This window comes from Bufo bufo, chromosome 6, assembly GCF_905171765.1.
Source record: "Bufo bufo chromosome 6, aBufBuf1.1, whole genome shotgun sequence".
NCBI lineage: Eukaryota > Metazoa > Chordata > Amphibia > Anura > Bufonidae > Bufo > Bufo bufo.
Genome location: NC_053394.1, coordinates 406436851 through 406463168, shown reverse-complemented (window position 1 = coordinate 406463168; position 26318 = coordinate 406436851). Strand labels below are relative to the sequence as shown.

The following is a 26318-nucleotide window of genomic DNA, read 5'->3' as shown; positions in this document are numbered from 1 at the left end:
ACAATGTCTGCCAGGGATAAATCTCACATGATCGGAGTTAAGGCGAGTAGCTAATATACAAGCAAAAATGTTCAGGTGCATATTAAGGAGTGGAATAGGAGAATAATTTGCAGGGCTGGACCGATCTTTACCGAGGTTAGATATTACTGTGATTAAAGCATTAAGCATATCAAGGGGTAGAGGGCCTCCTTGGAGAATATGGTCACATAACATTATACCTTTACATTTAAAAATAAAATAAAGCACTGAAATTCTAACCAGGCCCAGTGCTTCATCACCAAATCTACTAGAAGCACCAAATCGCCATGAGCATCGGTCGGGGATAATCTCGGTATGTGTAATTGAGTCTATTTCATGTGAAGAGACATCTGTAGGGGATGAATATAATTTTTGGCACAAAGTATGAAATTGCTTATATATTTTAGCAGGATTAGATGTAACCCGCCCTCTCGCATCCCTCAAATGGTATACAGTATTTAGTCGTTGACCAGTGCGTAAACGAGCGGCAAGCATCTCATCCGGTTTGTCAGCTAACTTATCTGCCTACACTTCTGTACGTTCTTTCTTCAGTCTGGACGTCTCAGCTATGATGGTGCCTCCAATAACTGATTTCTGAGCAGCTCAATTGACAGCGGGTGAGGTATCTGAAGAGAAGCTGTTGTACAGGCGGTTATCGAAGGGTCAGTAAGAATAGATTCATTCAATCTCCAGGAAAAGGGCCACCTAGTTGGGTCATCCAGATTAAACTCCGTCATAACAAGATCATGATCTGACCATATGTAAGTTTGGAAGGAGGCCAATCAATCCTATCAATTCTAATATAATGTTGGTGGTCTGGTGAAAAGTAAGGGGCCATTAAACTCCCTCCAACAATCATCTACATCTAGTGTGCGCATCAATTGCCTCATACAACTTAGAAGATTTAGAAGGTAAGTTGTCCACAGTAGGGGAGCACCAAGCAAGTGCTTCATCAAAGGACATAATAAAATCTTCACACCAGACAATCTTGGTGAATAAAAGCTGTTCAACTACTGTCCCTAGATGGCGAAAAAAGAGACAGGTTGATCATTAGGTAGATAAGAAATAAAGCACAAATGAGTATAATATAGGTGGCCAATCAGGTTTATACACTCACCTAAAGAATTATTAGGAGCACCATACTAATACGGTGTTGGACCCCCTTTTGCCTTCAGAACTGCCTTAATTCTACGTGGCATTGATTCCACAAGGTGCTGATAGCATTCTTTAGAAATGTTGGCCCATATTGATAGGATAGCATCTTGCAGTTGATGGAGATTTGAGGGATGCACATCCAGGGCACGAAGCTCCCGTTCCACCACATCCCAAAGATGCTCTATTGGGTTGAGATCTGGTGACTGTGGGGGCCATTTTAGTCCAGTGAACTCATTGTCATGTTCAAGAAACCAATTTGAAATGATTGGAGCTTTGTGACATGGTGCATTATCCTGCTGGAAGTAGCCATCAGAGGATGGATACATGTTCTCATTCTGTTTACGCCAAATTCGGACTCTACCATTTGAATGTCTCAACAGAAATTGAGACTCATCAGACCAGGCAACATTTTTCCAGTCTTCAACAGTCCAATTTTGGTGAGCTCGTGCAAATTGTAGCCTCTTTTTCCTATTTGTAGTGAAGATGAGTAGTACCCGGTGGGGTCTTCTGCTGTTGTAGCCCATCCGCCTCAAGGTTGTGCGTGTTGTGGCTTCACAAATGCTTTGCTGCATACCTCGGTTGTAACGAGTGGTTATTTCAGTCAACGTTGCTCTTCTATCAGCTTGAATCAGTCGGCCCATTCTCCTCTGACCTCTAGCATCCACAAGGCATTTTCGCCCACAGGACTGCCGCATACTGGATGTTTTTCCCTTTTCACACCATTCTTTGTAAACCCTAGAAATGGTTGTGCGTGAAAATCCCAGTAACTGAGCAGATTGTGAAATACTCAGACCGGCCCGTCTGGCACCAACAACCATGCCACGCTCAAAATTGCTTAAATCACCTTTCTTTCCCATTCTGACATTCAGTTTGGAGTTCAGGAGATTGTCTTGACCAGGACCACCCCCCTAAATGCATCGAAGAAACTGCCATGTGATTGGTTGACTAGATATCGCATTAATGAGAAATAGAACAGGTGTTCCTAATAATTCTTTAGGTGAGTGTATATCGTCCTTGAGGATCAAGAATAGTAGATTCAATCTCAAATGGTAAGGAATTTATAAAGAAAATAGCTACTCCGCTGCTTTTAGAATACAATGGGGCATGACATAGTAGCGTATATCTATGATGTAAGTATTTGGGGTAAGAAGTTGAAGTAAAATGAGATTCTTGGATACAATACGAGGGCATTTATAATCCAAGAAAATAAAAAGAGTACAACTGTAATCACACATGAAATCAGTGCCCACGTACAGAACTGAACCGTCTGATACCAGGCCGAGTGGGGGTGGATGATGGTATCCAGAACCATGGCAAATCTAAATCTTAAAATAAGAAAATTGTATAAAAAAACTCCACCGTAGGCTGGGTTCACATCGCCGTTTATTTTTCCATTCTTCTGATGTGATATAAATAATAAAAAACAGATCCCTTATTTCAAGCATTGATTTTCATTTTGCATCCATTTTCATCAGTTCCATCTGAAATCCGTTATTCTAGATGAGGCCTAAGGAGGAATTTTTCTCTAGTGAGTTTCTATGATGGAACTGACAAAAAGAGATGCAAAATGAGGATGCTCAAAATAAAGGATACGTGTTTTTTTTTCTGTTCATCTGATGGATTTAGGCAAACGGAAAACGGTGATGTGTACCCAGCCTAAGGGGTGGTATGCAAAACAATCTAGCGAGTATAGGTGACACGTGAAGTGCAAAAATAGTGACTGCTGCGGTGTCCCTGAGATCCGGTCAGCAGAGGCATCCAGGTAAGCAGATACCAAAGACCTAACTGGGGGTGCACCACTGCCACCACAAATTTATCAAATTCAAAATTACAAACCCAAAATCAATCATTGTAGATAACTATACCACAGGGGAACTTTACATACAATTAAAGTATTAATGGTTTTTAACCAGATTGAAGCAGATGTGTAAGATAATGTTCATCAAAGGACTGATAGTGGTGCACCCCGAGATCGATATAAGAGCCAAAAATAAAACATAATCGCCTGAGGCAATTAAGTGTGGTCTGAGGCAGGGTAGTCAAATGTTTACTGGTGGCTGCATTGGGTTCACGAGGCAGATAAAATATTATAATACCACAGATACTTATGGTGGTTGAACAAGAGAGACTCAGGGGCACCACAGCCTGCAGAAAATTAATGAACATATGGACTGCTATCTACGGGTATCTAAAAAACTAAAATAAACCATCAGACATTCCAGTTCTGTAGAAAGAAATCCTTTAGCTCAGGGATCAGCAGCCTCTGGCACTCAAGCTATGGTGAAACTACTACTCCCAGCATGCACACTTACTTGGCTGTTGTTGGAACTTCCATAGAAGTGAATGGAGCATGCAGGGAGTTATAGCTTCACAACAGCTGGAGTGCCGGAGGTTGCCGACCTCTGCTCTAGGTTCAACTACGAGAAGGCATGAGAAGGAGTAGAGGATGTACCCAGTCCAGGAGATCCCATCACAGCTGAGTTATGCTTGTGCCTGAGATGCCACAATCTAGCCAGGTGGCGCTGAAGCAACGGAGCAGGTCCAGCTGGTTGATCAAAGGCAACTCCTTCTCGTTGCAAAATATCACAGAGTTCATTTAGATCCAAATTCTAATATTTGTTCTCCATTTACAGTTTTCCAGGTCTTCCAATTTAAAGAGGACCTCTCACCGCTCCTGACATGCCTGTTTTAATAGATTCATGCGTTCCCCATGTAATAACAATTCTGGAGAATCTATTCTTACGGCTCTATGTTGTGCCATTCCTTTATTATTTGCACTAGAAGTTATGAATGAATTGCTAGCAGTCTGCAGTAAGGGTACAGAGGGGGAGTAACAAGTTTGGGGAGTGTCCCTGCACAGTCTGACAATGGCAGCACGGATTGGACAGAGTCTGTGCAGGGACACGCCCCCAACTGGTTACCTCCCCCTCTGTACCCTTACTGCAGGCTGCTAGCAACTCATTCATAACTTCTAGTAGAAATAATAAAGGAATGACACAACATAGAGCCATAAGAATAGATTCTCCAGAATTGTTATTACATGGGGAACGCATGAAGCTATTAAAACAGGCCTGTCAGGAGCGGGGAGAGGTCCTCTTTAAGCTCCAGTTGCATCCAGTCTGTGGACAGGCTCTTGCAGGGGAGAATTATCCTCCTTCATGGCATCAACTACGTCATTATTTTATCATCAATTCAGAAACACTAGAACCCAAGTCGTCTAGCTGTTTAGTAAAATCAGCAACTGCTTTAGATAATTCCGATGCAGAGTTTCTTAATGTTAGCGTAAAGTTCACTAGGATCAAATGCTGGTGGTGGAGGTCCCACAGCAGGGTCCGGTTCAGATGGTAAGAGTGAATTTGTGCTGTTGGTTGGTAAAGCCAGTTTAGCGTAAAGGATTATAGTTTCCACGGCTGGGGCTAAGCAGGTGCTATGGAGGCCCCTGCCAACCACAACTTGAGAGGAGCAAGTCTGCTGCGCGGCCACTTAGGTAAGGGATACAAAGTGGCGGACCGCAGTTAAGCTGGCACGCTAGGCTGCAGAATGTCTATAGTCCTTCCTCAAAGACTGGGTACGGCACTCTAAAAAAATGTAGGGTTAGATTCCTGGGTGAGTTAGGACAAGGTGGGATAGGAGGAGATGAAGAGTCAGGATGAAAAAGGTATAAGGTGGATTGTGACTGCAAGCTGCGGGAGTTCTCAGACATCATGTCTGCTTCCCTGCACAGCGAGGCCATGCTCCTCCAAGTTATGTTTTACGTTAGTGTTTCTGTGGGTGCTGAAAATCAGGCCCTCAGCATTCTAATATTTAAGGCCTATGCTAAGGGTAAGCCATGATTATGCTTATCCTGAAAACCCCTTTAAGGGTCTGACCGAGAATACAGTGGGGTGCGAAAGTTTGAGCAACCTTGTTAATCGTCATGATTTTCCTGTATAAATCGTTGTTTGTTACGATAAAAAATGGCAGTTAAATAAATCATATAGGAGACACACACAGTAATATTTGAGAAGTGAAATGAAGTTTATTGGATTTACAGAAAGTGCTATAATTGTTTAAACAAAATTAGGCAGGTGCATAAATTTGGGCACCACAAAAAAAGAAATAAAATCAATATTTATTAGATCCTCCTTTTGCAGAAATTACAGCCTCTAAACGCTTCCTGTAGGTTCCAATGAGAGTCTGGATTCTGGTTGAAGGTATTTTGGACCATTCCTCTTTACAAAACATCTTTAGTTCATTCAGGTTTGATGGCTTCCGAGCATGGAAAGCTCTCTGTAAGTTACACCACAGATTTTCAATTATATTCAGGTCTGGGGACTGAGACGGCCATTCCAGAACGTTGTACTTGTTCCTCTGCATAAATGCCTTAGTGGATTTTGAGCAGTGTTTAGGGTCGTTGTCTTGTTGAAAGATCCAGCCCCGGCGCAGCTTCAGCTTTGTCACTGATTCCTGGACATTGGTCTCCAGAATCTGCTGATACTGAGTGAAATCCATGCGTCCCTCAACTTTGACAAGATTCCCAGTCCCTGCACTGGCCACACAGCCCCACAGCAGGATGGAACCACCACCATATTTTACTGTAGGTAGCAGGTGTCTTTCTTGGAATGCTGTGTTCTTTTTCCTACATGCATAACGCCCCTTGTTATGGCCAAATAACTCCATTTTAGTTTCATCAGTCCACAGCATCTTATTCCAAAATGAAGCTGGCTTGTCAAAATGTGCTTTAGCCCACCTCAAGTGGAGAAAAGGCTTCCTCTGCATCACTCTCCATACTGCATCTCCTTGTGTAAAGTGCGCCGAATGGTTGAACGATGCACAGTGACTCCATCTGCAGCAAGATGATGTTGTAGGTCTTTGGTGCTGGTCTGTGGGTTGACTCTGACTGTTCTCACCATTCGTCACTTCTGTCTATCCGAGATTTTTCTTGGTCTATCACTTCGAGCCTTAACTTGAACTGAGCCTGTGGTCTTCCATTTCTTCAATAAGTTCCTAACTGTGGAAACAGACAGCGGAAATCTCTGAGACAGCTTTCTGTATCCTTCCCCTAAACCATGATGGTGAACAATCTTTGTCTTCAGGTCATTTGAGAGTTGTTTTGAGACTCCCATGTTGCTACTCTTCAGAGAAAATTAAAAGAGGAGGGAAACTTACAATTGACCCCCTTAAATACTCTTTCTCATAATTGGATTCACCTGTGTATGTAGGTCAGGGGTCACTGAGCTTACCAAGCCAATTTGAGTTCCAATAATTAGTTCTAATGGTTTTGGAATCAATAAAATGACAACAGTGCCCAAATTTATGCACCTGCTGTCACGGGGGACAGGATACAAGATACACAAAATACCACCAAACAAGTGTCTAGGCAAGAAGCTGGGGATAAAGGTCACCTCCTGACAAATCCCTACCAGCTCTCCCTAGACTTCTATCCCCACGTTCAGACCCTGAAGGTGGGAATTAACGTGTCCCCGTGCCTAGGCTGAAGATTCCCTAAAATCCCTAAGATGGTGAAAGGGGGAAAGAGGCAGCCTGCTCCCTTAGACCTGGAGGGGGCAGGAGTCTCTTTTTAACAGCCTAGACAGACAACCACAAGAAAACAAAAACAACTTATCTTGTTACTGAGCAGGAACAACAAATCCTTCCTTCCTTCCTCAGAGCAAGACAGAAGCTATAACCCGCACAGGACACTGGGAGTGGGCGTAATTTAAACTCAAACCAACGACCCCACCTAGTGCACCTGAAGGGAGGCGGATATAGCTCAACTCCAAAACACAAACAAAAGGCTACACACGTGCTGCTAATCTGGCAGACCTCCGCACATAACCTGAGCAGAGCATGACACCTGCCTAATTTAGTTTAAACAATTATAGCACACTTTCTGTAAATCCAATAAACTTCATTTCACTTCTCAAATATCACTGTGTGTGTCTCCTATATGATATATTTAACTGACATTTTTTATCGTAACAACCAACGATTTATACAGGAAAATCATGACGATTAACAAGGTTGCCTAAACTTTCGCATCCCACTGTATATAACTGGGCTAACAAGTTCTTCAGAGAATATGAGAAACAGCAGAACCCAGAAAAATAACCATTGTTCAACTGCAGCAAAGACACATAAAACCACCCAGGAATCTGGGGATGTATGGAGCATCTATTGTATGAAGACTGTGATCTGTATTTGTGTGATTGACTATAGAGGTTGTGCAAAGGTGCAGTATGCTTTCACATTTCATTGACCACAAACATGGAGGAACTGACTTGACAAACTATTTAACTAATGATCTAATCTAGAAAAAGAGAGAACACAACATCTACACTTTATTATCTCCTCCAATGTCTCCTCTTGTTATCTCCAGTTATTGTATTTAAATGGTATTTTACATCGTCTCATCTTCTCTCCATTCAGGTTCCTACAATATAGGATCCGCTCAGTGGATATCTTCTATATAAGATCCTTCTCCTGATTGACCCATCAAGGATGGACAGGGACAGGGACAAGATGGCTAAGAGTATAATAAATCTCACCCTAGAGATCCTCTTCCGGCTTACTGGAGAGGTGAGAGATTCTGATGATGTCACATTACATCATCTTATCTATGTTACTAACAGATGGACATGACTGGAGAGGTGAGGGACTCTGGAGATGTATGGAGTGATATTTATTACTGTGTCTCTCCATAACCAGGACTATACAGTAGTGAAGAAGACCTCTAGTGAGCGCTGTCAGGACCCTGTGTCTGAAGGATGGGGAAGAACCCTGAGCCCAATCATGGGGCCTCCACCTTACCCCCTGATACATGAGGAAATCAATAGAGAGAAGATCCTAGAACTCACCAACAAGATGATGGAGCTGCTGACTGGAGAGGTGACACTGCTGGGACATTATACAGGAACGCTATGAAGGGATCTGGGTGATGACTGTATCATTGTGTTGTCAGGTTCCTATAAGGTGTCAGGACGTCACCATCTATTTCTCCATGGAGGAGTGGGAGTATTTAGAAGGACACAGAGATCTGTACAAGGACATCATGATGGAGGATCACCGGCCCCTCACACCACCAGGTAATAGACATGACTAAATCCACACATCCTCTCATTATCTGTATGTAAGTGATGAATTCAGTCACTGGATGTGTTTCCTACAGTAAAGAAGAAGAGAAGAACAAAGGAGAGATGTCCCAGTCCTCTTCTTCCACAGGATGGTTCAGAAAAACATCTCAATGTCCCACAGGATGATCAGGTAGATGGAGATAAGGTCTCATGAAATGTCCCCTATGATCTGTAGAAGGCTGTGAAGATCTTGTCTTCAGTCTTGTTTTATCCACCAGTATTATATGTTTTATCTTTGTATAATGAGAAAGGTGGAGATGGCAGGATTACATCTGACCATAGATGTTACATGTTGTCTGGTTCTTCTCACATTTTTCTTACTTTGGAGACTGCTGGTCGGAATGAGGAACCAACAATTTGCATTTATACAGGAAACCTGCAGATATTTGGGTCAGATAACTCCTGCTACCTGGTCTTTTTTGGTTATCATGTTAATTATTGATCTCTGGTCATATAAAACCTTCCACACGACTTCTCCAACCGTCTGATGACTTCTACAATATTTCTTTCACAGCTTGTGAATCCGGGTGAAGAACTGAACAATATTAATCCTACAGAGACATATGTGAGGGGCGATGAGCAGAGTACAGAGGACATTCCTACAGATAACCGCCCAGGTGAGTAGTGATGAGCGGCAGGGGCAATATTAGAATTTTGGTAGAATATTCGTCATATATTTCGCAAATTCGATATTATTTTCTTGATCGCGAAAAATCGGCAATGTAATATTCGCGTAATGCGTGCGAAATACAGGTGTGGGTCACTATAGCTACATTTTTCAAGCTGCTAGAAGTTTCCTGAGACTGGAGAAAATGGTCGGCAAGGCAGAACATTACAATAGCTTTATATACAGGTAGAACGCTCCAATATATTCGCGATTGCGAAATCGGTACTAATGATGCACATATTTTGGCACAATACGTGCAACTTCACATTTTAACAGGTTTGACTACTTATTAGTGACATCACAGCACTATGTATGTAGCATGTATGTATGGACAGCAGAACCTATCAGCTCCACTATATCAGGATATAACCTCCGCTGACTGTCTCCCACTAACTATCTGTATTATATATATATTAGCTAACTAACTATCTAATGTAATGAGAGGAAAGCAGACAGCACAGCAATGTCACTGCTCTCTCTCTCAGATCTGCAAAATACTGCATACAATGGCTGCTGGGGAGGTTCTTGTATACTAAAGGGGTAGGCAACTTTCCTATTGGTTGCTAGCGATGTTGCTAAGCTCAGACAAAGACATTGCAGCCTTCTCATTGTCCCACAAGCAATAAAGGAGGTTACTGATGAAAAAAAAATATCTAGAATATTCGAAATTACGAATATATATCACTATATTCTAAATATTCGCAAATTCTCAAAGTGCCGATATTCGCGATTAATATTCGCTATTCGAATATTCCCACCCAACACTACAGGTGAGTAGTAACCAAAGTAAAGTAGAGAAGACTCACAGACTCTACTCATTCACTGGATATAATATTATGGTCATTTTTTAGGCTTTATTTTAAGCAAAAATTAAAACAGAAGTATGTAAATGATACTGACTACTGAGGGATCATTCTAACCACTTGCAGTGACCTACCCACGGATGCCATTTGGTTTCTGTAATTTACCTGCTGTTTTTCCATGACCCAGAGGTAAGTAGTGAATTTCTGAGACTGGCCAGATTCTGTACTGCAACCCTTCGCCCTGCTTTTATTCTGCTCTAGTTCTCTATCATCTGGATTGGATCTATTTTTTTCTGGTGATCGATGTCTCTTCAGTTCCCCTACTTTCATAGCAAACACCAAAAATTCACTCTCTTCCATTCGACTTCTTTTCCCAAAAATTTTTTGCTGACTAGAAAAACTACTTCATTGCAGTTTGTGAGCTACTGGCGATGAAACTTGCCTTGGAGAAATGGTGACACCTCTTAGAATGAGCAGACTTTCCAGGGACTCTTTTGAACTCATGTGAATCTCGAACAGTCCAGTCTACTCGAAGGCTAAATCCATGGAATGAAAGCTGGACCGTCTTCCTCTCACATATTGTCCGGCAGAGAAGAATCAGAGTTTTCTTTCCTAAGGCTGCTGCATATCTCTGAGTATAACCACATCCTGGCCAATACAGAAATTCCCCTGAGGTTCTGGATACTGGTGGATTATTTCTGAAAAATTAGCCAGTTTGTCCTGATATCTGCATTACTTTCTGATCCTTCGGTATCTCAAACCTTTCTTAAGGAGATTTTCCAGCTCCACGTTCTCCCTGCAAAAGTCTTGGATCGAGGAGTGCAATTTGTCTCCCAAGTTCTGGAAAGCATAATGTAAATCCTTGCATAATGCCCTACATTTTCCTTCTGGTTACTATGTACAGAGCAACAGTCAGACAAAGAGAATCAGCCAGGTACTTGAGCAATATCTCAATATTCATATGTGAATGTCACTCGGGATAATTGGTTTGAGTACGGTAGTCACCTTCAGCAGAGTTTGCCCAGGATAACCACACGTCCAAGTTTTCCAGTAAATCCCCATTCAAACTTGAGTATTCCTCTGTGGATATCTGCTCAACCTCTAGTTTCTTAAGTTCTGGATGTTTGTAGAAATAGAAAAATATCCAAGACATTTATCCAAAAGTTTTCAAGAATTTGGAGAACACTTGCTGTTGAGATGAAGAGGAGTGTGAGAAGGCATCTACAGTCAGGTCCCCAAATTGATCTGGAGAAAGGGTTTGTGTTATCTATGAATAATATCAGTTAAAAAATTTCCATCTCATAAGCTTGCAACAGGTTTCATTGGGCCGTTCCCACTACTGAAGCGGAAGAACCTGGTAGATTAGGTTACTTGCTGTGTTTTTAACCCTTTCATGACACAGCCAGTTTTCACCTTCAGAACAGAGCCTAATTTTGTAAATCGGACATGTGCTAATTTATGTGTGCTACTTTAACTATAAAATGCTTTTACTTATCTAAGTGATTCTAAAATAGTTGTTATATTTTTGTGACACATTGTACTTCATATTAGGGGTAAATTTGAGTCAATATGTTTTACCTTTATTTATCTAAAAAAAAAATCAAAATTGACAGAAAATATGGAAAAATTCACATTTCACTAAATTTGAATTTCTCTACTTTTAAGACAGATATTGATACCTCATAAAATAATGAGTAACATGCAACATATGTCTACTTTATGTTGACATCATTTTGTAAATGTAATTTTATTTTTTGGACGTTACAAGGGAGAGTTTTAGAAGCAATTTTTCAAATGTTCAAGAAAAGGTGCAATACCGACTTTTTTAAGGACCAATTCAGGTCTGAAGTCACTTTGAGGGGTATATGGTACATGATAGAAACCACCTCATTTTAGAATCTACACCCCTCAAATTATTCAAATTTGAATTTAAAAACTTGGTTAGCCCTTTAGGTGTAGAATTTTAACAAATTGGAGGTGACATTTAAAAAAATTTTTTTTTCCTGTAACAGTACAAGGGTTAACAGCAAAAAAAACTCTGTATTTATTACCCTGATTCTGTAGTTTACAGAAACACCCCATATGTGGTTGGAAACTGCTGTATGGGTGCACTGCAGTGCTCAGAAGGGAAGGAGCGCCATATGGTTTTTATAGGACAGAGTTTGCTGGAATGCTTTTTTGGTGCCATTTTGTATTTAAAGACATGAGGTACCCCAACAGTAGAACCCCCAAAAACTCAGGTCCTCAGCAGTCTGATATTTAAGGCCTATTCGAAGGGTATGCCATCATTATGTTTATCCCAAAAAAAACTTTATGCTCTTACTGAGAAGATATAGCTGGTCTAACAAGTTCTTCAGAGAACATGAGAAGCAACAAAACCCAGATAAATAACCATTGTTCTGTTACAGCAAAGAGGCCTAAAACTACCCAGGAATATGGGGATGTATGGAGCATCTGTTGTATGAAGGCTGTTATTTCACCTTCTCTGTATTGTTGAATAGTTCCAGTATGATCTGTATTTCTGTCAATACTGACAGGACTTCTGAGGTCTCTCCAGATTTCAGAAGTGATCTACCAGATTACTCTTTTATACAAACATCACTGCTGTGATTGACTATAATGGTTGTGTATAGCTGCAGTATGATATGACACAGATTTGACAATAGACATGGAGGAACTGCCTTGACAAAATATTCAACTCCTGTTTCACCTAATAGAAGAGAACACAACATCTACACTTTATTATCTCCTCCGATGTCTCCTCCTTTTTTACATGGAATTTTGTATGATTTTACATCATCTTATCTTCTTTCCATTCAGGTTCCTACAATATAGGATCCGCTCAGTGGATATCTTTTATATACAGTAAGATTGACCAGTCAAGAATGGATAGGAACAGGGACAAGATGGCGGAGAGGATAATCAATCTCACCCTAGAGATCCTCTTCCGGCTTATTGGAGAGGTGAGAGATTCTGATGATGTCACATTACATCATCTTATCTATGTTACTAACAGATGGACATGACTGGAGAGGTGAGGGACTCTGGAGATGTATGGAGTGATATTTATTACTGTGTCTCTCCATAACCAGGACTACACACTAGTGAAGAAGACCTCTAGTGAGCGCTGTCAGGACCCTGTGTCTGAAGGATGGAGAAGAACCCTGAGCCCAATCATGGGGCCTCCACCTCACCCCCTGATACATGAGGAAATCAATAGAGAGAAGATCCTAGAACTCATCAACAAGATGATGGAGCTGCTGACTGGAGAGGTGACACTGCTGGGAATGCTGGGACATTATACAGGAACACTATGAAGGGATCTGGGTGATGACTGTATCATTGTGTTGTCAGGTTCCTATGAGGTGTCAGGATGTCACCGTCTATTTCTCCATGGAGGAGTGGGAGTATTTAGAAGAACACAGAGATCTGTACAAGGACATCATGATGGAGGATCAGTTGCCCCTTACACCAGCAGGTAATAGACATGACTAAATACACACGTCCTCTCATTATCTGTATGTAAGGAATGAATTCAGTCACTGGATGTGTTTCCTACAGTTAAGGAAGAGATAATAACACCGGAGAGATGTCCCAGTCCTCATCTTCCACAGGATGGTTCAGAAGAACATCACAATGTTTATCAGGATTATCAGGTAGATGGAGATAAGGTTTCATGAAATGTTACCTATGATCTGTAGAAGGCTGTGAAGATCTTGTCTTCAGTCTTGTTTTATCCACCAGTATTATATGTTTTATCCTTGTATAATGAGAAAGGTGGAGATGACAGGATTACAGCTGACCATAGACATTACATGTTGTCTGGATCTTCTCACAATGTTCTGCCTATGGAGACTTTTAAGATGAGCTTCTCTGTGAACTTCTGCACACCTTTTGCACAATTTTCTGAGCAGTCCTTGGCTGGAAAACACCTGATGCTACAATTGGTCAGCCAACATGGAGTTGTGCCCAGATGGTCAGCTTTTGCTTGTTCTACAGGGTGGGCCATTTATATGGATACACCTTAATAAAATGGGAATGGTTGGTGATATTAACTTCCTGTTTGTGGCACATTAGTATATGTGAGGGGGGAAACTTTTCAAGATAGGTGGTGACCATGGCGGCCATTTTGAAGTCGGCCATTTTGAATCCAACTTTTGTTTTTTCAATAGGAAGAGGGTCATGTGACACATCAAACTTATTGGGAATTTCACAAGAAAAACAATGGTGTGCTTGGTTTTAACGTAACTTTATTGTTTCATGAGTTATTTACAAGTTTCTGACCACTTATAAAATGTGTTCAATGTGCTACCCATTGTGTTCGATTGTCAATGCAACCCTTTTCTCCTACTCGTCACACACTGATAGCAACACCGCAGGAGAAATGCTAGCACAGGTGGGAGAAGAGGGTTGCATTGACAATCCAACACAATGGGCAGCACATTGAACACATTTTATAAGTGGTCAGAAACTTGTAAATAACTCATGAAAGAATAAAGTTACGTTAAAACCAAGCACACCATTGTTTTTGTGGGGAAATTCCCAATAAGTCTGTGTCGCATGACCCTCTTCCTATTGAAAAAACAAAAGTTGGATTCAAAATGGCCGACTTCAAAATGGCCGCCATGGTCACCACCCATCTTGAAAAGTTTTCCCCCTCACATACACTAATGTGCCACAAACAGGAAGTTAATATCACCAACCATTCCCATTTTATTAAGGTGTATCCATATAAATGGCCCACCCTGTACAATGCATCTATAGGTTTCTCGCAGACTACTCCCTTCCATATCCTGCTCCACCTGGGAATTTCACATAAGATTTCACCATTCGCTGAGAAGGGATGCTACTATGCACATTCATGGTTCTTTGTGCCCCATACTACACATCCTTCTTTGTCTTACCTAACTACCCACAGCAGCAACCATGCAGTGTGCATATTACACAATAGTGTACATTACAGTATGGTCCCAAGACACCAGCTGGCCAACATAGTTCTAGTCCAGGTTCTTTATAATGGGTACATTTTTTTTAACCCATTGCCAACCAGTGCCATTGCATCTGTAAAGATGGCGGAACCCTGGAAAGGAGCAAGCGCGATAGCCACCAGGTTTTTGCTATTTCACACAGCAGAGACCTAGGGCTAACGTCTGCGATCTGTGTTACTGTCAATCACAAACATTTAACATCTCATATGCTGTAATAAATTGTGAACACGGCATCGGAGGCGACTTTCCCCCTCGTAGCGCTGCACTCTAGGGGCTGGAATTGTTCCGCCATGTGGCAAATCCAACACTTCTGCAGCAATAGTTCCTATGAAGGTCAGAAGGGTCAGAGCTCCATACGCTGCAATGGTAATTCAGTCTAAAGGACAAGCTATCTTAACAATAGCTTGTTAAAATCCCCTTAAATAAAAAAATCTAATCATCCCCCTTTCCCCATAATAAAAATTAACAATAAAAAATTAAGATAATTTTCTCCCGACCTTCCAAAACACCCAAACTATTAAAATGTAAAAGTATTTATTGTCTACGGTAAATGCTAGAACAGGAAACAAAATAAAAATGGCTGATGACATCACTTTTTTTTGTTCTTTCTCCTCCCAAAAAATTATAAAGTGATCAAAAAGTTATACACATTTCAGAATAGTATCAATAAAAACTACAGATCGGTCTGCATGAGCCCTCACACAGCTCTGTAGACATAAATATAAAAAGTTATGGGGGTCAGAATATGACAAAGGAATTAAAAATATTTTCTTAAAACAGGAAAAAACTTTATAAATGTGGTGTTGCTGTAATCATACTGACAAATAAAATGAAGAGAACAGGTCAGTTTTACTGAATAAAAACACCGTAAAAATGAAAGCCATAAAACTATGGTGGAATTAAATTTTTATTTTCAATTCGACCCCATTTGGAATTTTTTCCACAGCCTACCACCCTATTATATGCAATATTAAATGGTGCCATGAGAAAGTACAGCTTGTCCCTCAAAATATCGAGCCCTCATATGGCTAATCCTGAACTACCCCTTTAAATTAGAGAGTTTGAATGTAAGAGATTTACAAAGATAGTAAAAGAAATTAAGGGTGGATAATAAAATTAGGAAAAGCGTGCTGCACAGAGATCCCTGGCCACAGAAGATAGTGAAGCAAGTCTGGGTTCTTGCCAGAACCAAGGGGCTTTTATGCCATTTTTTTGGCCACCTACCATATGGGCGTTCCCCTAACAGTTTTGCACATTCTGCAAACGTTGCACATGAACATGAAGAGTTAATTGCATCCTTATCTTCAAGAGTTATATAGTCTAGGGTGCTGTCTCCAACTATCCCAGCTGCCTTGAATGAGCCTTCATCCTGGTGCCTCCTTAATGTCAGAATGGCAGTACCAAGGTCATACCATGGATTCCATTTTAGGGAAGACCTGGGCTGGGGAAGACCCGGCGGTCATGGTACACATTGGCACCAATGACAAAGTCAGGGGGAGATGAAAGGTCCTTAAAAATGATTTTAGGGAACTAGGAGAGAAGCTCAAGTCCAGGACCTCCAAGGTAGTGTCTTCAGAAATACTACCAGTGCCACGATCGTCACCAGAGAGACAACGGGAGCTTAGGGAGTTAAATAAGTGGCTCAGAAGCCGGTGCAAGAAGGAAGGGTTTGGGTTCGTGGAGAACTGGGCCGACTTCTCTGTCGGTTGCAGGCTCTACAGTAGGGACGGGCTGCACCTTAATGGGGAGGATGCAACTGCTCTGGGGGAAAAATGGTTAGACGGCTGGAGAAGCTTTTAAACTAGGATCTGGGGGAGGGTGGGGGGTCATACTAATAAGGGGGTAGATAGTGTAGATAGAGAGTGGGATATAAGACAGTGGGGATTTAGTGGGGCTGGGGTTAGTGAGGAAAGTAGGGAGAAGACTAGGCAGAACTTTACACCGATGAAAAATAGAGCTGCTGGTAACAAGAACCTGTTACATACAAACATCAACCAAGGTAACCAAAAAATCCCGGATATTCACTTTACAGGTAATAGTCATTTAAAATGTATTTTCACAAATGCCAGAAGTCTAGCTAGAAAAATGGGGGAGCTGGAGGCTATGGTACTAGAAGAACACATAGATGTAGTTGGTGTGGCTGAGACATGGTTGGACTCTTCACATGACTGGGCTGTTAATATTAATACTTGGTGTAATCTATAGACCCCCTAACATCACAGAGAAGATAGAAACACAACTGTATAACCAAATAGAGCGGCTGCACAGGCTGGTACAGTGGTCATAATGGGAGATTTTAACTTCCCAGACATTGACTGGGGTCATGGTTCTGCCTCAACCGCAAAGGGGAGAAGATTCCTAAGCTTGCTGCAGGACCACTTTATGGGCCCAGTTTGTAGAAGCCCCCACTAGGGGCGATGCTCTGCTGGATCTGGTAATTTATAATGATGCAGAGATTGTTGGAAATGTTACTGTTCAAGAAACACTAGGAAATAGTGACCACAATATAATTATATTCCACCTAAACTGTAAGAAGCAAACTCTGTCAGGCAGAGCAAAGACACTGAATTTTAAAAGGCTAATATCCCTTGGTTGAGGGCAGCATTTCAGGGCATAGACTGGGAGCAGCTACTGTCACATAATAATACTGAGGATAAATAGGAGAGCTTTAAATCCACATTGAGTAATTGCACACAAAAATGTATTCCTTTAGGTAACAAGTATAAACGGCTAAAATTAACCCCCATGGCTTACAGCAACTGTAAAAAGTAAAAAAAAAGGCAAAAAAAAATAAAAATATACAAATCTAAGGGGGTCAGCTGTAGCGTTTGAAGATTACAAAGGGCTTAATAAAATCTGTAAAAAGAAGATAAAATTAGCAAAAATACAAAACAAACAGAAGGTGGCAAAAGAGAACAAAACAAATCCCCAAAAATTATTTAAATATATAAATGCTAAAAAAAAACAAGGTCCGAGCAGGTAGGTCCCCTAAATAATGGTAAAGGGAAGGGGGGGTAGTCACTGAAGATAAAGAAAAGGCAGAGTTACTAAATGGGTTTTTAGCTCTGTATATACAAAAGAAGAGAAAGGAGCAGATATCTGTGGTGCTGGGGCTGTTAGTACATCCAGTAATATACTCAATTGGCTAACTGTAGATATGGTCCAAGATACGTTAAATAAGGTAAATGTGAACAAGGCTCCAGGTCCAGATGGATTACACCCAAGAGTGCTTAAAGAGCTCAGTTCAGTCATTGCTGTGCCCCTGTTTATCATTTTTAAAGATTCTCTAGGTACTGGTACAGTGCCAAGTGATTGGCGCAAGGCAATGTGGTGCCCATATTTAAAAAAGGATCAAGGTCCTCCACAGGTAATTATAGACCAGTTAGTTTAACTTCTGTTGTGAGAAAAATGTTTGAAGGACTCTTAAGGGACTATATACAGGAGTATGTGACTGTAAATAATATTATAAGTGATAACCAACATGGGTTTACCAAGGACAGAAGTTGTCAGACTAACCTGATTCGTTTTTATGAGGAGGTAAGTAGCAGCCTGGACAGAGGGGCGGCTGTGGATGTAGTGAGGTAAGTAGTAGCCTGGACAGAGGGGCAGCTGTGGATGTAGTGAGGCTTTTGATCCTGTCCCTCAAAGACGTTTAATAGGTAAATTAAGGTCTATAGGCTTGAAAAGTATATTTTGTAATTGGATTGAAAACTGGCTGAAGGGCCGTGTCCAGAGAGTTGTGGTCAATGATTCCTATTCAGAATGGTCCCAGGTTATAAGTGGTGACCCCAAGGTTCAGTGCTGGGCCCTTTATTATTTAATTTATTTATTAATGATATCGAGGACAGGATTAATAGCACCATATCTATTTTTGCAGATGACACTAAGCTGTGTAGTACTGTACAGTCTATGGAAGATGTCCATAAACTACAAGCTGACTTGAACACTCTGAGTGATTGGGCATCAACTTGGCAAATGAGGTTCAATGTGGAAAAATGTAAAGTTCTGCTTTTTGGTAGTAATAATCTCTGTGCTTCATATGTCCTAGGTGATGTAACACTGGGAGAGTTACTTATAGAGAAGGATTTGGGTGTCCTTGTAGATGGTAGATTAAATAACAGCATACAATGTCAATCAGCTGCTTCTAAGGCCACCAGGATATTGTCCTGCATTAAAAGTGTTGGTGCTGCCTTATCTGGAATACGCAGTTCGGTTCTGGAAAAAGTACAGAGGAGAGTGACTAAACTGATAAGGGGCAAGGAGGATCTTAGTTATGAAGAAAGATTAAAATAATTTAATTTATTTAGTCTTAAGAAGAGACGTCTAACGGTGGACATGATTAACATATACAAATATATAAATGGGCCATACAAAAAATGTGGTGAAAAACTGTTCCATGTAAAATGCCCTCAAAAGGTGGTACTGCCTCCAACTGGAGAAGAAAAAGTTCAGTCTCCAGAAGCGTCAAAGCTTCTTTATTGTAAGAACTGTGAATCTGTGGAATAGACTGTGGTCACAGCAGGAACATGGGACAGTTTTAAAAAGTGTCTAGATGAATTCTTAAAAGTAAACAACAGTAATGCTTATGAAAATGTATAGAAAATGTAACATCTGCATACAGTATAATATAATATTGGCAGTTGATTATTGGAAAAGCTATAAAGGATTATTTTCATCAGCACATATAATGCTGAGATACATCCATACATTTTGAACCTTTTGATTATGGATACCTGGTCATGTGATCTCCGGTCTGACCACCAGTCCGAGGCTTGCTGTCCTGTCAGACAGATCAGTCTCTCCTTTGTGGCTGACATCCTGTGAACTACAAGATTACAGCATCATTTATCAGATCCCTCTTGAGAGCTCCCTCCCCACCAGCTACTCCTCCTTGTCTTCTGTATTTCCCTTAAACATAACATGCTACTGAAGATATTATCTCTACATTATCCAATAAACTGGGAGAGCAAAGGTTTAGATGATATGTCCCTGATTACCTTCAGAGTTATAGAAGTCTTCTAATTTACACTAAAGGCGAACTTACACTTGGCTGCCATTTAGACGGGAAGATTGCCAGGAACAAGCTTCTGCCCGTCTAAATCTGCCTTAACTGTTTGTCAAACTTATTTTCACTGAAGGCCACATCGGCATTATTGTTGTTCAAAAGAACGTAATTAATTCTGTCCGAATCCGACCACAGGTCAACACTGAGCGCGGCTCCCTGGACCGCGGCGATAAGCTGGAGAACAGCGGCGTACAGCAGCCTCTGTTACAGTACCCCCCCTAACGTCCCCTTTTCTTGAGTCCACGACGGGACAAGAACCTTTTTATCAGTAACGGAGCGTGAATATTCTCCGACTCCCAAGACCTCTCTTCCGGACCGAAGCCCTTCCAATTCACCAGGTAGTAGGTTTTCTTACGTTTCCTGAAGCCCAAGATGTCCCTGACCTTGAATGACTCTTACGAGTCTTCAGACACCGGAGTCGCCGTAGACGGAGCTGTAGAGAAGCGGTTAAGGACTACCGGTTTGAGCAAGGATACATGGAAGGTATTGTGGACACTAAGAGAGAGAGGTAGCCGTAATTTAAAGGTCACTTCATTGACCTTTACAACTACGAAGGGTCCCAGGAACCTAGGGGCAAACGTGAAACTAGGAAACCTTAAACGGATGTTTCTGGAGGAGATCCATACCTTATCTCCCGGCGAGAACTGAGGCGGTTTTCTTCTTTTCTTGTCCGCATTCATCTTCATGCGGGTCACTGCTTTATCGATGCAAATCTTGGTATCCTGCCAGATCTAAAAAAAATCCCTAAAAGAGGAATCCACCGCTGGTACCCCAGAAGATATAGGAAAAGGGAGAGGAGTACGAGGATGCTGTCCAAAAAACGACAAAGAAAGGAGATCAACCAGTAGACTCACTAGTATGGTTATTGTAGGAGAACTCTGCCCAAGATAACAATTGTACCCAGTTGTCTTGTTGAGCTGAAACAAAATGCCAAAGGTAATTCTCTAATATCTGATTGACCCGTTCTACCTGCCCGTTGGTTTGGGGGTGATAACCGGAGGAGAAGTCCAGGTCAACTTCTAGCAGTCGGCAAAGAGCTCTCCAGAGCTTGAAGGTAAACTGGACTCCCCGATCAGAAACAATATGCCCCGGTAAACCATGCAGACGGAATATATGTTTCACAAAAAGTTTAGCAAGTTCCACAGCCGAGGGAAATCCAGTCAAAATAAATTAAAACGAAAGAAGAAGAGAGCCCACCTTGCTTGGCTAGGGTTCAGACGCTGGGCTGTCTGCAGATATGTAATGTTCTTGTGATCCGTGAATATTATCACCGGATGCTGGACCCCCTCCAACAGTTTTATGGCTAGAAGTTCTCTGTCTCCTATACAGTAATTCCTCTCAGCTGGTCAGAAGAGTTTGGAGGAGAACCCACAGTTAATCATCTTGCCCTTGGAACCTCTCTGTAGAAGAACGGCACCGGCTCCTATGGAGGAGGTGTCCACTTTTAGAAAGAATTGGCAGGAGAGATCGGGGTGACGCAGAACCGGTGCAGAAGCAAAGGAATTCTTTAATTAGACGAAGGCAGCCTCTGCCTCTGGAGTCCAGTCCTTGGCATTCACCCCTTTCCTAGTAACTTTTCAGGATCCATCTGCAACCTGGCATCCGAAATGACGTATCCGAGAAACGGTACAGTAGATTTTTCGAAAAGGCATTTCTCGAGTTTAGGTGATTTTCTCTCAACCGCGGTAATACTAAATGTACATGCTCGAGATTTTCCTTAATGTACTCAGACATCGCTTGGGTCTCGGAAAGTGAGAGGGGGTAGACTCGACCACGAGGAGGAGTGGCACCAGGCAGAAGGTCAATCGGACAATCATACGGACGATGAGGAGGCAGAGTCTCCGCCTCTTTCTTGCTGAAAACATCTGCAAAACTGGCCTACTGCTGTGGGAGTCCATACATGTCTACTGGTACAGTAGGCGAGGAAGCAGGTCGAACCTCCGATAGGCAGGTGGAATGACAGGATGATCCCCAATGTAGAATCTGACCGGAGTTCCAGTCCAGAACTGGAGAGTGCTGACGCAGCCAAGGTAGACAGAGGATAACCAGATTCACGGACGCTGGCAGCATGTAGAAGGAAATCATCTCAGAATGCAGAACCCCAATTTGCAGCTTGAGGGGCACAGTCATGGCGATCGCTGGTTCAGGGAGTGGCAGTCCATTAACGGAGACCACTGACAGAGGCCTTTCAAGACGGATGGTAGGAAGCTGGAACTGATGGACCAGAGCTTGCTGAATGAAATTACCGGCCTACCCAGAGTCCAGGAATACAGGCACAGACAGCGTGACTCCCTTGTGCGAGAGAGTCACCGGAAAGTTTCAAAGAGGATTTCTCTTTGTCTAGGACCACCTTTCCAACAGATCCTAGACATTAGTATTTCCCAACTTCTGGGGACAATTACGCACAAAGTGGGCCTTGCCACCACAATACAAACGCAAGTTTTCTGCTTTGCAGCGTAAACGTTCCTGGTCAATCAAAGGCGCTCTATTTGCATGGGATCTTCAGGTGGGATGGACACTAGAAGAAGGAGCGACCTCTGGAAGGATGGAGCCAACTGAGGTGGCCTTCTGGTGCATGCGTTCCTTGAAGCGCATATCTATCTTTGTAGCCAAGGTGATCAGGTCATTCAGAGTAGAAGGACGGTCGCAAACCAGCTAGTTCATCCTTAATCCGGCCAGAAAGGCCCTCCCAAAACACCACCAGCTGAGCCTCATTGTTTCATGCCAGTTCGGCAGCCAGCGTACGAAACTGGATGGCGTACTGACCCACAGACAAGGAACCCTGTCGTAGACGCAGCAGAGCTGATACAGTGGAGAAGGTGCAGCCGGGCTCTTCAAAGACGAGCCGGAAGGTAGCCAGGAAAGACTGCAGATTAGTGGTTTCTGGACCTCCATGTTCCCAAATAGGATTTGCCCACGCAAGTGCCTCATCAGACAGCAGGGACACAATGAAGGCAACCTTGGACAGCTTAGGGGGAAACTTCTGCCCATGCAACTCAAAGTGGATCAGGCACTGGTTCAGAAATCCACGACAGGATTTTAGATCTCCACCATAGCGTGATAGCAGCGGGAGTTGCACACCAGTGGCACACAAATCTGGATTCACCGGTGTAGGAATTGCTTGAGTAGCAGCGACTGGCGACCCTGCAGTAGCTGGAGAAGAGATGCCATCCAGACAAGCGGCAACATTTTGCATGAACTGCATCATGACTTCCTGACGTTAGCTCTGGCGCCTCACTTTATGTAATGACTCCTCAATGACAGGCTTGGAATGACCAGCGGGGTATGTGGCCTCAGTGTCCTGTCACGGACCAGCGGGTGTGAACCCACTGTACCACTGACTGGCTATACTCTGGAGGGGCGTATCCAAACAACTACCTGGTTTTCACTAGAGCCTCAGATGGTGAGGATAGACTTGAGCCGTTAGGGTAGTTGCCAGGGGCTACTCCAGAGCAATCCTCGAGTCAGTGGCAGCTGGTCCAGGCAAACCAGGAGATGCCTGGGTGGGTACCAAAAGTACACGTGTAGTCAAGCAGGTGAGGTCGTTACTAGGATCAACAGTGCAGTACCAAAGGATGATGCAGAGGCGTAGTCAGACAGGAAAAAGGTCAGGTCAGGCGGCACAGGTACAGATCAGGCAATCCGGGTCAGCAACAGGAGAGACAAGGCAAGCAGGCAGGGATCAGACGAAAAGCAGAGTCCAGGAACGAAGTATAAATCAGGTGAACACAAGAGTATCAGGAAACAGCAAACTCAAGGACCTTGACACTGAGGCACCTGGGAAGAGGGCTGAGCCACTTAAATACCTGCAGGAGAGCCAGGTTTAGTCAGCGAGGTCATCCGACCTAACCCACACAGCCCAGGGAGTGATGTGCTCCTCCCTTAGAGCATTGTAACATGAAACCAGCCAAACTCATGCTGTGTCCAGGGCTGAGTGGAAGCTGTGGAGCGGAGTCCTCAAAAGCAATACCACCTACAGAAACAGAGCCCAGGAGCGCAGCGGTGAAATGGGAAGCACCGACCACAGGTCACCGCTGAGCACGGCTCCCTGGACCTCGGCGATAAGCGGGGGGACAGCGGCGTACAGCAGCCGCTGTTACATTAGCAAGTTCAGCAGCCGAAGGCAGTCCAGCCAAAGGAATGAAGTGCGCCATCTTGGTGAACCGGTCCACGACCACCCAGAAAGCTGTACATCCGGGAAAAGAGGGCAGATCTGTAACAAAGTCCATGGCAATGTGTTGCCATGGGGCATCAGGAACATGAAGAGGTAACTGTAACGGTCACGTCCACACACACACAGGGGGAAGGATAGTGACCACTGCGCTCCACCCTCACCCCTGGCCCTGCCTACTTGCCTCATGAGTCCTGATCACAGGGGACAACTGGACGACAGTCCCTTACTTAGGATATGTGCAGGGAAGACAGACAAGACAAAATACGGAACGTGAAAGGACCGGGTCAGAACCAAGAGAGCTACGCAGTACAAAGGGTTAAGCAAAGAATGGTCAGGAGAAGCCGGGGTCAAATACCAGGAGAGTAGAGAAGTACCAGAGGAGTCCGCAAAGAGTAGTCAGGTGGGAGCCGAGGTCACAATACCAGGAGGGATGCGCAGTACAGGAGGAGCAGGCAAAGGATCGTCAGGGAACAGGATCAGGTGAGTATTCAGTAGTCCAACAAATAGCCAGGAACCTATTATTAAAGGGAACCTGTCACCTGCAAAACGCATATTAAACGGACCACAGTACCTTACAGTATCCCCCAGTGTGTTGCTAATCATGTTTTTCTTTCCTCTTTGTGTTTCTTCATACTTTGTTAAAAACGCTGTTTTAATGTCGGTTGGCGCTGTCTCCGAGTCAGGCTTGAAGTCAAGGGGGCAGCGGCCTCCTTGCTTCAAGTAAAGCTAAGCCCGTCCCTTACCCCTCCTCTCTACAATTAGATGAACATGCTGCCGTGAAGCCGGGATCGCGCTCTTCTAGCGCATGCGCAGTACGCTGCCTGTTACAGCGCGATCCTCACTCACCCGCCTGCATTTTGCTGACTGCGGATGCGCCGGACAGCTCGATCTCGCGCGCGCGCCCGGCCGTCACACTGTAGCCGGCAGCGTACCACGCATGCGCTAGAAGAGCGTGATCACGGCAGCATGTCCACAACACACTGGGGGATACTGTAAGGTACTGTGGTCGGTTTAATATGCGTTTGGCAGGTGACAGGTTCCCTTTAACAGGCAACCTGTGGTCAGCAGGCTGCCTGTATTTATAGTGGGGTCTCAGGGTCACGTGACGTGGCCAGCGTCACATGACCGACAGACAGACAAGTCGAGCACCGTTAACACACCCCTATCTCACCAGTACAGTACAACTTAAATTTATCTATCACAAAACGTCAATACTATACTTTTAACAAGCAGACCAATGATTTATATACCAGGAGAAACTTAGGATCTTCTGTTTACCAAACAGGCTATAACAATAAACCATGGATTAATATAGGAAAATTAAATGTTATCCCTTGACTCTGTTTCCCTATGACCAATCAAAAATATATGATATTAATATGATAAAATATTCAGCTCGGCAATCAGACTACGGAATATAACTTTCCAAGGTTTAGTCCTCTTTTCAAATAATGTCAGATCTTCCATTAGCAATATGCACCTTTCCTAAGAGAATAATCAGCATTATGGAGGCACCTAACACTATATATTCCCACAGTATGGGGACTCTTGGCTATATACCGAGAGAAATATCTTATTAATATCACGAGCAATAAATACAGTATACGTTACCAGGTCAGAGGTAGACAGAGTTTCAGATGGGACCAGTTCTCAAGAACTTTCCTAGTAGTCAAAAAATAATCCACGTTTATTTTGGTATATTTTTCTTGTGGGAAGTTTTCTTTTTGAGTTTTTCTTTTGGTTTTGATTGTGAGCCCTGATGCCCTGCACACGAGTAATTATCCCCCACCTTATCTAAGAATCATCCCCTTCTGGATTAGGGATTTCCAATCAGGTAAGGTGGGTGTATTTGTATGCTAATAACATAATGATGTCATATTAACCCTTGGTATGGTATAAAACAAATGGTAAAATATTATAATATTGTCAATCTGCCTCCAGATGGTACTGTTGTACAACATATTTTTAAGTGAAAATTTTGAAAATGTGGCTTTAATTTATCATGTGCCCTTTAACCTTTCTCAATGTATATCAAAGAGGAGGGATGCTTCTTTGACACTCTCAAGTAATCTTTCCAGACTTACTGGGACCATCGTGATTCTCCCAGGCTTGATAAGAAATACAATGGGCCTTACACTTGCACCGTGGGTTTGTATATCTAACTGTCAAAACTATGGAGTAACGACGCCTGAAATAACTATCTCTTTTGAGAAACTTCTATTTGTAGAAAACCTTAGTGTTTTCTATTCCTTCTAAGACTATATCCATTCAGTGAGATATACACGACATAAAGTATACCTTAACCACCTCCGGACCGCTGTACGCACAGACGCGTC

General features: G+C 42.8%; 2 protein-coding genes and 1 long non-coding RNA gene across 3 annotated transcripts in view; all 3 read left to right on the top strand.

Annotated features, from left to right (window-relative positions):
* The window catches only part of LOC121004473 (oocyte zinc finger protein XlCOF22-like), a 137906-nt gene that overhangs the window by 53550 nt on the left and 58038 nt on the right, over positions 1-26318 (top strand). The window lies entirely within an intron of this gene.
* LOC121004550 lies at positions 9645-12906 on the top strand. Its single transcript, XR_005779746.1, has 3 exons — positions 9645-10689; positions 12576-12718; positions 12848-12906. It is a non-coding gene; the product is annotated as an uncharacterized LOC121004550 (long non-coding RNA).
* LOC121004461 (gastrula zinc finger protein XlCGF26.1-like) overlaps positions 13366-26318 on the top strand; it is a 29501-nt gene continuing 16548 nt past the window's right edge. Inside the window, exon 1 of the mRNA XM_040436693.1 lies at positions 13366-13411. The gene's annotated coding sequence lies outside the window, so the exon portion shown is untranslated. The remainder of the gene's footprint in view (positions 13412-26318) is intronic.